Genomic DNA, 12,290 nt, shown 5'->3' on the forward strand with positions numbered 1-12,290 from the left:
TGGTCTCGGTGGCCATTGGAGGGTGAACAAACGGCAAAAGGAAGACCTTTCTCTCTGTCTCTCTCTCTCTCACTGTCCACTCTGCCTGTCAAAATAAAAAAAAATCATTTGGCTGTGTCTACTAACAATCAACCACAAATACAAATATGTTGTGATCCAGTAATGCTATGTTTCGCTATACGCCCTAGACCTGTGCTTTGCAGTATGATAAATATACATCACATAGAGCTATTGGACACTTGAAATGTAATTTGTTTCACATGTTGTATAGACCATATTTTTCTTATATTTGATTAAAAGATATTAAAATTATTTGTAGTATTTTTCATTTTACTTTTTAGAATGTGTATACTACAGGGGCACACCTTGTGGTGTATTGTGTTAAGCCATTGTTTGAGACACTCAAACCTCATGCTGGAATGCCCAGAGTCAAGTTTGCTTCTTTTTCCAATACAGCTTCCTGTGGATGCCCACCCAAGGAGATAGAAGATGGTGGCTCAAGTGCTTGGTTCCCTAAGACTAAAATGGGACAGTTGGGTGGAGTCTCTGGCAACACTTCAGCCTGGCACAGCCCCTGCAGAAACACAGCAAGTACTCCAGGTTCTCTAGTAGATTCCATTACACTTTACTTATTTCTGCCTCCTCCCTGAACTCTTTACTCTGCAAAAACAGCTACACTCTCCCTACTTTTTGCTGTGTTCCCTAAACCCATAAGAGGGATAGGCCAGACATCACTACCCACTTGTATTTGTCTACAGATTTGATAGCTTAGCTTGTTGGATGCAGACCATGCTGGAGTTATAAGCAGATCATGAGTCTATTTGGATCTCATGGGTTCTGGAAGGATATTTGATATTTACAAGACAAATGACTGTTGCTTACTCTCTAGTGATTTTAACACCAAACAGATCACCTATCTTGTCTAAAGACCCAGGGATATCACAAGGGGTCCAGACATAAGTTGCATGCGTGGTTGACGATAGAGACAAGGAATGCAGAACGCTAGTCCAGCTCCATGAGCAGCTATACACATCAAAGAAAATAACAAATAAGTGAGTTCATATCCACAGGGCTCCCTGAACCAGCTGTGCTCCTTAGGCATCACAACACACACCAGACTCACAAACTAGACAGGCCAAACATACACTGAGATGCACAACCATCACCCTGCACAGTGTGTCATATCAACCACAGTCACTCCATGCATCCCCATCTTATTTCTGAAGTTTTCAGCTACAGGAACTGAGTCCCAGAAAGCTATGCAGTGACCATTATTTCTGTGAACATGGCCATGGCTGTACCCAAAATGCACATGTCTCTCCCTCAAATGATGGTACCCTTTGGAGCTTGGGACTGACTGCCTGAAAGACCCTGTAGGCAGCAGAGGGGTTACCTCAGCCAGTAGAAGGCTCCTTTGCTGGAAACAAACTCCATGATGGGATCAGTAATATGCCTTCAGACTGGATAAATAAGAGATGTTACTGAGTCTCTATGATTTGTCTGCTTCATTATATTGCTCAACTTTAATTGTATATTTGGTGAGGTCAAGTTGGGAGGCACAAAATCACTTATAATTCTTAAATCATCTTAATAGATTCAAGATTTTATCAATATTAAATTATTTTGTTTCTAAAAATGCTTTGACCTTGAAGTCAACACTTTTTATCTTTTTTGGGGTTACTTTTCAAGAAAGTAAATTTGTCTAAACATGTAACTGTATAAATGAGTAGCATCTTTTTTTCCTGTAATCTTATTCTTGCATTCCATGTGTGCATCTCATGATTAACACTTGAAATATGCCCAGGGCACATGCCTATGGCCAATAAACAGCAGTGGAGGTGGACAAAAGTAGTTTCAAGACTGTACTCAGGGTGGAAAATAGAAAAGCAACAACTATATTCAGATCGTCCATCATCTCAATTGTAGGCAAGTTACCTAGAAAGTGTCATGCCACCTTGATGAAGTGTTCCATCCTGAGTGGGTACATGCTGAGATACGAACTAATTATAAATCTAATGAGAAGGTGTGGGGAGCAACCCGGACTGGACTGAGTTACTGGAATTAAGACTTATTCTATGCATCTGCTCTCCCACAATATGGCGCTGGGAGAGAAGAAAACAGCTTCTACGCAGCTGCCTCTTGCCAACTTGAGTGATGACCTCCAGGAGCTGATCCTGCTCCTGATTGGAGGAGAGCAGCGTACTCGGCGTGTGGGCAGCCGAGTTAGGATTGGTGGAGGAGGACTATAAAGGAGGAGAGAGATGGCATGCACGAGGAACATCTAAGGGGAACATCTGAAGGAACACCTGTGCAGCCCCCGAGAGAGCCGGCCGGCGGTGTGCCGCTCCCCCGCGGAAGTGGGGAATGTGGCAGGGGGAACTGCCCTTCCACGGAGGTGGAAGGGTCGGTAGCCAACCCGGGAAGAACCAGCAGCAAACCCGGGGAGGGCCGAGCAGACGAAAGAACAACGCAGGGTCCTGTGTCGTTCCTCCGCGAAGACGGGGAGTGACAGAAGGCAAAAAGGAGTTTGTGAATGGGGAAGGGAAGTTCACAGAATTTAAATAAAACTGAGTGTTACCTTGAAGTGAGGGAGAATAATGAAACCAAAGAAGACTATATTAAAATGGATTTAAATCTACATTATTATAAGATAGTATAGAAATTTTTGTACTAGTGCCTTTGTTGTGGGGGTGGGGAAACTAGGTTATGCTTTACTCCATATTCTTGTCTCTAGATAAAAAGAATTCAAGGAAGTAGATAAAAGGATAAAAAAGGCAAAATTTATTTAAAGGGATAGTACACATTCACATGGGAATGTAGGCAACCTCAGGAGAAAATGACTATTGCAATTTAAAAGATTTGGTATTATCATTTATAGGATACGGGGTTGTGTCTGGGGTCAGCTCTCATTGAATATTCCAATTGAGTGCATTTAGGGTGGGGCTTGAGTGCTGCCCAATTCCATGTTTTTAGGGAACTCTTAAATGTGTCATTGTATCTGATGCCAGTGACTGGAGCACATGTTGAAAGTCCTAAGTGTCATGGCATCTGGTATATTATGGTAAATGATGCTCAAGTGCCTAAGGAAGAGTGAGTGTGCTAAGACTGCAACCATGTTGGATGCTTCTATTCAGCACAATCTTGGCAACTGTATACAGGTGTGGGGTTTGGGGAGTGGGTGTCTTCAGCACAGTTGATGATGGAATTTTCTGATCCAAGAGCTTGCTAGTTACCAGCCTATCTTTCCTCTACTTAGATTTTTGTATAATGTTTAAAGGAGTTCAAGAGAAGAAGGTCAATCTGCTGTAACTTCATGCTATGGCAGGGCATTGTTACTGTCTAGCGAGGAAATGAAAAACACTACCTGACCCAGAGATTTCATTTGATGGGCTAGAGGTTTTCTACTACTGACAATGAGCAGAATTTCTGCCTGACCAACACTGTACAACAAACTGTTGAATTCTCAAAGAAACAAATTTGACAATTCAGAGGCGCACACCGGAAAAGACAAGTGTAAGAACATTTTATTGCTTCACTGATGGTAGAAGATCATGGAACCACCTGGCTGGGTCAACATCTGGAGATGACTACCACTCAGTTAAATACTTATAATCTAATGCTTTAAGATTATATGATTATCAGAGGAGGCATATTTTTATTAAACATTTGTTTATTTGAAAGACAGAGTGACAGACAGGAAAGCAGAAAGCAAAGATGTTCCATCTGCTGGTTCATTCCCCAAGTGGCTGCAATGAACAGGGCTAGACCAAACCAAAGGCATAAGCCTGGATCTCAATTTTAATGTTCTACAATATTAGCAGGGGCCCAAGTATTTAAGTCATATTTTATGTTTTTCTGAGCATATTAGCAGGGAGCTGGATCAGAGGCAAAGCAGCCAGGATATGATTTAGTGCTCTGATGTAAGATGCTGGCCCATCATGCCACAAGACCAGCCACCACTCAGGAGATTCCTAAGCAAAGTACTGAAATAATGGTTTTATGCCTCCTGGATGCTTGCAGGAAAATGCAAAATGAGCAATGTATTAAAGAAAGTATTGGAAAACAGTATAAGAACAGAAGGATTTGGGAAATTTTCATCCTTTCTCTGTTACAACCAAGAGAATGCATATTGGTAACAGAACATCAGTGGGGCTGGCACTATGGTATAGAGGGTGAAGCTGCCATCTACAGTGCTGGCATCCCATATGGGCACTGGTTAAATTTCTGGCTGCTCCACTTCCAATCCAACTCTCTGCTACTGCCAGAGAAAGCAGTGGATTATAGCCCAAGTCTTTGGGCCCCTGCACTCGCATGGGAGACCTGGAAGAAGCTCCTGGCTCCTGGATTTAGATCTGCTCAGCTCTGGCTATCGCAGCCATTTGGGGAATGAAGCAGCAGGTGGAAGATTCTCTCTCTCCCTCCCTCTCTCTCTCTTTCTTCCCTGCCTCTGTAACTCTGCCTTTCAAATGAATAACTCTTAAAACCAGTGTGTTGTCTCTCTCTCTCTTATCTATGTATATATGCAAATATTTCTATGTGTGCTATATATAAGGTTCAGCAATCACTGATTTCCATCTGATAATCTATAAGACAACACACATTTATTACATAAATAGGTTTCCTATTCTTTTGAAAATTCCTGGAATATTTAGCTATGTCCAAGACATCAGTCAGAACCACAAAGTGGTGAAGATGGTCCACTCCCCAGTAACATTTGTCCTGGATTTTCTCAAACGCATTGTTGTTCTCTCTCTCTCCCTTTCTCTCTCTCTCTATATATATATTTATATAGAGAATTTTATGTATTTTATATATTTATAAATATATTTAATATATTTTTGTATAAACAATATATAATTTTATCAATATTTGTATTTCTATTTTAATTTATATATAAATATATAAATTTTATATATAAATAGAATTATATGTTTTTTATATATAAGAAATTCTTTCTTAAAAATCTAATTTTTTTTTTGGTTCATAGAACCAGAGAGAGAGAGAGAGAGAGAATCTATCCACTGGCTCACTCTCCAAATGGCCATAACAGCCAGGGATGGTCCAGGCCAAAGCCAGGATACAGGAAACTCAGGTCTCCCATGTGGGTGCAAGGGCCCAAGCACTCAGGCCATCTTCTGTTTCTTTTCTAGTAACACCAGGATGGAGGTAGATTGGAAATAGAGCAGCTGGGACTCGAACTGGTACCCACATGGGATGCTGGCAGTGCAGACAGTGGCCACACTGGCTACACCACAGCGCCAGCCCCTAGAACCAGTTTCTTGCATTACATCCTGTGAGAACTCATGGCTATCATAAATGTTTCAGAGCATTCAGGAGGCATGAATAAATGTTGCTGAAGACATTAAATTCAAAAAGTGAGAACACTAACAAGAGTGTCTATTGAAATTTACTTTGATGGTTTCTAGAGCTTTTTGTTGGAGGGGGGTCTATTTAATATGTGCTTATTTGTAAAGCTGCATCTGCAAGGAGATTAATCAACATTTATGTACAAAGCATACATTTCCACTGGAACACAAGACAAAAAGTTATTAGACTTGTCTTTTTTTAATGCTTTAAATACTTATTTAAAATTAAAGTTACAGAGAGAGCAAGAGAGAGGTTTTCCATGTGCTGGATCATTCTTCAAAAGGCACAATAGCCAGGGTTGGGCCAGGCTAAAGCCAGAAGCCAGGAGCTTCATCTGGGTCTCCCATGTGGGTGCAGGGGGCCAAGCATTTGGGTGATCTTCCAGTGCTTTTTTCGGGCCATTAGTAGAGAACTTGATTGGAAGTAAAACAGCCAGAATATGAAACATTGCCCATATGGGATGCCAGTGTTACAGATGGAGCTTTACCAGCTAAACTACAAGACTGGTCCCTAGACTTTTCCTTTTTCCTGAGTATCAAATGGGTCTCCTTGAGGAAGAATTTAGTTAATGTGATATCATTCCTGTTCTACTGTTGAAAGGCAGATGCAGTTAAAATTTGCCAAGGTTGTTTAAGATGGTGTTGAGGTGTCAGTGCACACTCTTGCAGAGTTATACTGCAACCTTTTAATGTGAAGGGAAACTGGGACTGAGAAGATTTTGAAAAACCAATGAACAACAATTTTTCCCTAATACGTACGTGTGTGTGTGTGTGTGTGTGTGTTTGTATTATACCCCACGGTGAAGGAATGGGTCAGAGACAGAAGGAAATCAAGAAAAGATGTAAGCGTTTTGCATGCTAGAGGATGGAAACATGGGGACATCAGAATGTGAGTGTGTGTTCTTCAGTAACAAAGTGGATACACCCTGAAGGTAGAGATTGTGACAGTCACTGTTTAAAATTCAATGATCACTAATTTCTGTCTGGTAATACGTAAGGCAACACATGTTTATTACATAACTAGTTTTCCTTATTCTGTTGCAAATTCACAGAATATTTAGTTGTGTCCATGACATCAGTCAGAGCCACAAAGTGGAGAAGATGGTCCACTCCCCTGCAGTTCTGTGTCCTGGAAATTTCTCAAGTCACTTGGAACTCAGTATTTATCTGTAAGGTGAGGACTTTTTTTTTGACAGGCAGAGTGGACAGAGAGAGAGAGAGAGAGAGACAGAGAGAAAGGTCTTCCTTTTTGCCGTTGGTTCGCCCTCCAATGGCTGCCATGGCCAGCGCATCATGCTGATCTGAAGCCAGGAGCCAGGTGCTTCTCCTGGTCTCCCATGTGGGTGCAGGGCCCAAGCAATTGGGCCATCCTCCACTGCACTCCTGGGCCATAGCAGAGGGCTGGCCTGGAAGAGGGGCAACCGGGACAGAATCCTGCACCCCAACTGGGACTAGAACCCGGTGTGCCAACACCGCAAGGCAGAGGATTAGCCTACTGAGCTGCGGCACCGGCCCAAGGTGAGGACTTTTGATAAGATTTTTAACAATAATGCTTGCTTAAACGTTGCTTGTAAAAATCTAATTAATCATTGCATATAAATAATAACAATAGAATATACTTAGTATAACTGACTCATTACTAACAGATTAACTAACCTAAACATATAACAAGAAATCTGAATATCGGCTCTATCTCTCACATTAAAACCATCTTGGAAATCATATCATTCTTTGCTAATATATAAAGACACTGGTGTAGTTCTGTCAAAAGATGGACTGAAATCACAGAAATGAGAATGAGAGTCCCAAATCTAGATCACTCTTACATGTAGTCATGATGATTTTTGGAATAATATAACTATTATTAGCTATATTTACTGAGCATACACCACAGTCTTATGTTAGACTGTGGTTTATACTCATATTCAATGCAAACCAAATATAAATTCTTCCACTACACTGACTAAAATGCTGTACACAATATTGCATAAAGGGTAATGAATTTATTTTGTTTCTGCTAAAGAAATTAATGTCATTAACTTGCAATCTTGCACCGTCTGAATTCAATCATACACTAGTTAATAAATTTAATCAAGAACAGTTTCAGTGAGGTTTGCTATGATGGAGACTGAGGTAATTTTAGGAGTATTAACTGTTTACAAACGTCTCTGGTACTGTAGAGTCTACAAACAAATTCACTTATTCCACAATATTTGCTGAGTGCCCACTATCCATTAGACATTTGTGTCATGGAAATACATCAAAGAAAAAGCTATTTGTTTACACACTGGAAGGGATGGACAGCAAATATACACATGAAAATGGGATTCACTTTCAGGAGGTAATGGAATAAACCTGCATGCCAAACCCTCCCACATTATTCATTGAATATTATGACAAAATGTATTTCCAACCTATTTCTTCCCACTCTGTGGAGGATATGGAAAAAATAATGTTGGAGAAACCAAGAGAGTTAGAAATAGCAGAGAGAATCCCAAGCCTGATGAAGATGGCTTCAAGGAGTTGACCCTGAGTTCTGGGAGGACATGCTAGACTGAGAAATGACTCTTGCCTGAGAAATCCAAGGACAAGAAGGGAGATGGGCTGAAGTGACTATGACAGCATAGGTGAGTGGGTTGCATTCTCTGGATCCTTGACAAATTCAAGGATCCAGCTCCACACATCATGTATGTAATCCTCTTGTGTATTACAAAGACACAGACAGAATCAACATTCCTAAAGTTCACTTTATGTTACTTTGTACAAAACAAAAAATAAGAAAGATGGTCAATGCTGAGCCAAGGAGATCAAAGGAGTCATAAGCAATAAGAGCTCTACAGTGATACCCACTTCCTGATGCATTAAATAACACTTAAAATGGCCCAGGTGGGAGCAGCTTTGGTGAGTGAGGAGCAGAGTGGTGCTCCCCAAGATCTATGTCCTTCTCCCTCAACAGAAACCAGAGTATTACTGAATATCAGCATTAGATATCTAAGAGAGTTTGGAGTATTCAAGAGATGAGAGAATATTTTCTGAAAGTTTTAAAATAAAATATTTGAAATGCTTAGCATTTCATCTAGTTCCAGGAAAAGATCAAACCCTTCTTCCTAATGAGATGTGCGCGAATGATTGAGAGGAAATTGGCACAAATGAGTGGCCTATATTTCATGGTACAACTCTTTCTATGACTTGATAGCACATGTAATTTCAGAACAGTTCAAATAAAACTAGCTTATAACATGAAAGTAAGATTAGAAATATAATAGGAAAAAATAAAGGTGTTTCCAAGAAGGTGACATTTGAGAAAAATCAGGAAAAAAAGGGACCCACATAATCAAAGTATGGGCAAGAGTTTTACACAAAGGTGGAACTATGAAGGACCAGTATTTTAATCCAGTTTTTGCCACTATAACAGAAAACCTGAGGTCTGATAATTTATGAAGAACAGACTCATTTCTGAGTTTTGAAAACTAGGGATTCCAAGTGCATGGCATCAGCATCTGCCCAGGGCATTCCTACTGCCTCATAACATGGTAGAGGGCAACATACGGTGAGAGAGAATGTATGAATCAAAATACTGGTTGGAACGTGCCCTTTAATCAGGAACACACTCATTCACTAACTATCCCTCTACTGCAATAATAGCCTTACTCAGTTCATGAAAGCAGAGCCTCCATGATGTAATCACCTCTTCAAGGTCACATAAGACTGTTACAAGGACTGTTAGATTTATTTAAAGATTTATTTTATTTATTTTATATAGAGAGGTAGAGACACAGAGAGAGGTCTTCTATCCATTGGTTCACTCCCCAGATGGCCACAACGGCAAGAGCTGCACTGATCTAAAGCCAGGAGCTTCTTCCAGGTCTCCCACATGAGAGCAGGGGCCCAAGGACTTGGGCCATCCTCCACTGCTTTCCCAGGCCACAGCAGAGAGCTGGATCAGAAGAGGAGCAGCCAGGACTAGAACCAGTGCCCATATGGGATGCAAGCACTTCAGGCCAGGGCTTTAACCCACTGTGCCACAGAACCAGCCCCAGGACTATTAGATTTTAATGGAGGCAGTCAAGGTGGTGCTGTGGCTCATAGGCTAATCCTCCGCCTGAGGCGCTGGCACCCCGGGTTCTAGTCCTGGTTGGGGGGGCCAGTTCTGCCCCTGTTGCTCCTCTTCCAGTCCAGCTCTCTGCTGTGGCCTGGGAATGCAGTGGAGAATGGCCCAAGTCCTTAGGCTTGCACCCACATGGGAGACCAGGAGGAAGCACCTGACTCCTGACTTGAGGTCCATGCAGCACGCCGGCCACGTGGTGGCCATTTGGGGAGTGAACCAATGGAAGGAAGACCTTTCTCTCTGTCTCACTCTCTGTCTAACTGTCTAACTCTGCCTGTCAAAAAAAAAAGGCAGATACCCTGACTCAAAACTGAGTGAGTCTCTATGTGAATCTCTATGTTGTAGCTAACACTTTGGATTTTTCTTAAAACATTACTTATTCATTGTTCCTAACAAAGCTTCATCACCCTAACAAATGTGACTCAACATTTATCAAGAGGAAATTTGCCAAAGTAGAGATACCCAGATCAAGTCAGTTTCAAAGGTATAGTGAGAACACACTGTGCTCTCACAGCAGCACTGTGCAGTGTTTGTGCCCCTGGACGTGAGTGCTGATGCTATTTCTGCATTGAAGTCTCATCTCTATGGTTGGCCCCTCTAGCCTTGCATGCAACCTTCCAATCCGACATGTTATCCTTTCTAATGAAACATTAGGGACAGTGGTCCCTGCTCCACAAGCTACTGGGCCTCTGTAGCTGTTCCACCAAAACAGAGGCTGAGGCTCATACACACAACTGGGAGATTACCAGGAAGTGCTCTTTGTAGCAATACCTGTGAGGGAGCATGGGAAGCAGGACCCTACAAAGGCTGGGATGAAATGATGATATTCTTGCATGGACAGCCTCCGCTGCTGGATGCCCAGAGGCTGCCAGGCCCTTTGGAGACTGCTCAACATAAAGTACTATGTTGAATAAACCTTGGCTGCAGGATGTCTCTGTGTCAGGAGATGGAAAGGCTTGTGTAATGTAGCTCACTTTTGTCATCAATAGCTTCCAGGGAGGGATTCTGCCATCTTAAGTTACAGAAACAACAGCTGGCCACTGTGGGACTGGTATCTACATCCTGAGGGAAATGCCCAGTTTACACTGCAGTGTCCACCCCACATGATATAATTGAAGGGATTCTGCCAAAGAGAATAATCATACAAGAAGTCAGTATGGGTCAAGCAATCTAGCAATCACATCCTGGAGTCAATAGAAATATTCTGGTGAGTGTTAAAAGACAGAAGGGAGAGATCATCCACATCTTCACTATCTGACATTAGAAAATTGTTGGATTGGGCTGGCACTGTGTGGTAGCAGGTAAAGCCACAATGCCAGCATCCCAAATGGGCACTGGTTCAAGACCGAGCTGCTCCACTTCTGATCTAGCTCTCTGCTATGACCTGGGGAAGCAATACAAGATGGCCCAAGTTCTGGGGCTCCTGCACCCATATGGGAGTCCTGGAAGAAGCCACTGGCTCCTGGCTTCGCATTGGCAGAGCTCTGGCCATTACAGCAAATTGGGGAGTGAACCAGCAGATGGAAGACCTCTCTATCTCTGCCTCTCTTTCTCTCTCTGTGTAACTCTGACTTTGAAATAAATAAATATTTTTTTAAAAAAGAAAAGTGATGGATCATTTATTAATAACTAGCAGGAGAGTGTCACCTATTATAGACAAAACTAATACTGAAGAGGGCGGCTGATAATGTTTACAGAGACCCAATTTTTACTTTCTTGTGAGATCCTTGAGTTAGTCCTTATAAGACTGTTCTTATGAAAGACAAATCTTATCCCCAAATCACTCTTTTGCTTCCTGTCTCAGCATACAATTTCTCCTCACAGAGATTCCCAACATTGTGATGCCATAGCACTGAGGCCCTCACTAGTGCTAAGCAAATGCTTGTGCCATGACCTTGAATATCCACAACTGTGACTTAAATAAATTTATTTTTCTTTATAAAATTGTCTGCTTCCATCTGCATGTGTACAAGTATGAAACACAACCCCTGCCTTAAACTTACAAAAAATCATCTCCAAATAGGTCAAGAATCTAAATCAATGATGTGCTACCATCAAATTACCAGAGGAGAACATTGGAGAAATTCTGCAAGATATCAGCATAGGCAAAGACTTCTTGAATAAGACCCCAGAAGCACAGCTAATACAAGCCAAAATAGACAAATGGGATTACATCGAGCTGAGAAGCTTCAACACTGCAAAAGAAACTCTCAGCAATGTGAAGTGGCAACAATAGAATGGAAAAAAAAAACATTTGCACACTATGTAACTGATAAAGGATTAATATGTATAAAGAGCTCAAGAAATCCAACAACAAAACAAATGATCCAGTCAATAAATTGGCGAAGGATTTGAACAGACATTTTTCAAAAGAGGAATTTAAAATGGTGAACAGAAACATTAAGATTTAAGTGACACTATAGCCCAAATGGATCTAACAGCTATCTACAGAACTTTTCATCCTACACATAAAGCATTTACATTCTTCTCAGAAGTACATGTAACCTTCTCTAGGATTGACCACATACTAGGCCATAAAGCAAGTCTCAGCAAATTCAAAAGAATTAGAATCATACCATGCAGCTTCTCAGACCATAAAGGAATGAAGTTGGATTAGCAACTCAGGAATCCCTAGAGCATACACAAACACATGGAGACTGAACAACATGCTCCTGAATGAACAATGGGTCATAGAAGAAATTAAAAGAAATCAAAAGAGCATGGTACTGGTACAGAAACAGATGGATAGACCAATGGAACAGAATTGAAACACCAGATATCAATCCAAACATCTACAGCCAACTCATATTTGATCA

At 41.4% G+C, this 12,290-nt stretch overlaps 1 protein-coding gene and 1 long non-coding RNA gene across 6 annotated transcripts in view; one reads left to right on the top strand and one right to left on the bottom strand.

The window, feature by feature from the left end:
- Positions 1-5,364, top strand: part of LOC149122188 (uncharacterized) — a 34,343-nt gene extending 28,979 nt beyond the window's left edge. For 4 of the 5 annotated variants that reach the window (XR_016221882.1, XR_016221878.1, XR_016221881.1 and 1 more), the window contains exon 3: positions 457-1,723. This is a non-coding gene — a long non-coding RNA (uncharacterized LOC149122188). Of the gene's footprint in view, positions 1-456; positions 1,724-5,150 lie in introns of those variants that run through there. The other variant, XR_016221883.1, reaches the window with a different exon arrangement.
- LOC103347276 (uncharacterized) overlaps positions 1-12,290 on the bottom strand; it is a 366,450-nt gene that overhangs the window by 318,633 nt on the left and 35,527 nt on the right.

The sequence above is a fragment of the Oryctolagus cuniculus genome, chromosome 15, assembly GCF_051225735.1.
Source record: "Oryctolagus cuniculus isolate XC-2025 breed Fujian yellow rabbit chromosome 15, ASM5122573v1, whole genome shotgun sequence".
Lineage (NCBI taxonomy): Eukaryota > Metazoa > Chordata > Mammalia > Lagomorpha > Leporidae > Oryctolagus > Oryctolagus cuniculus.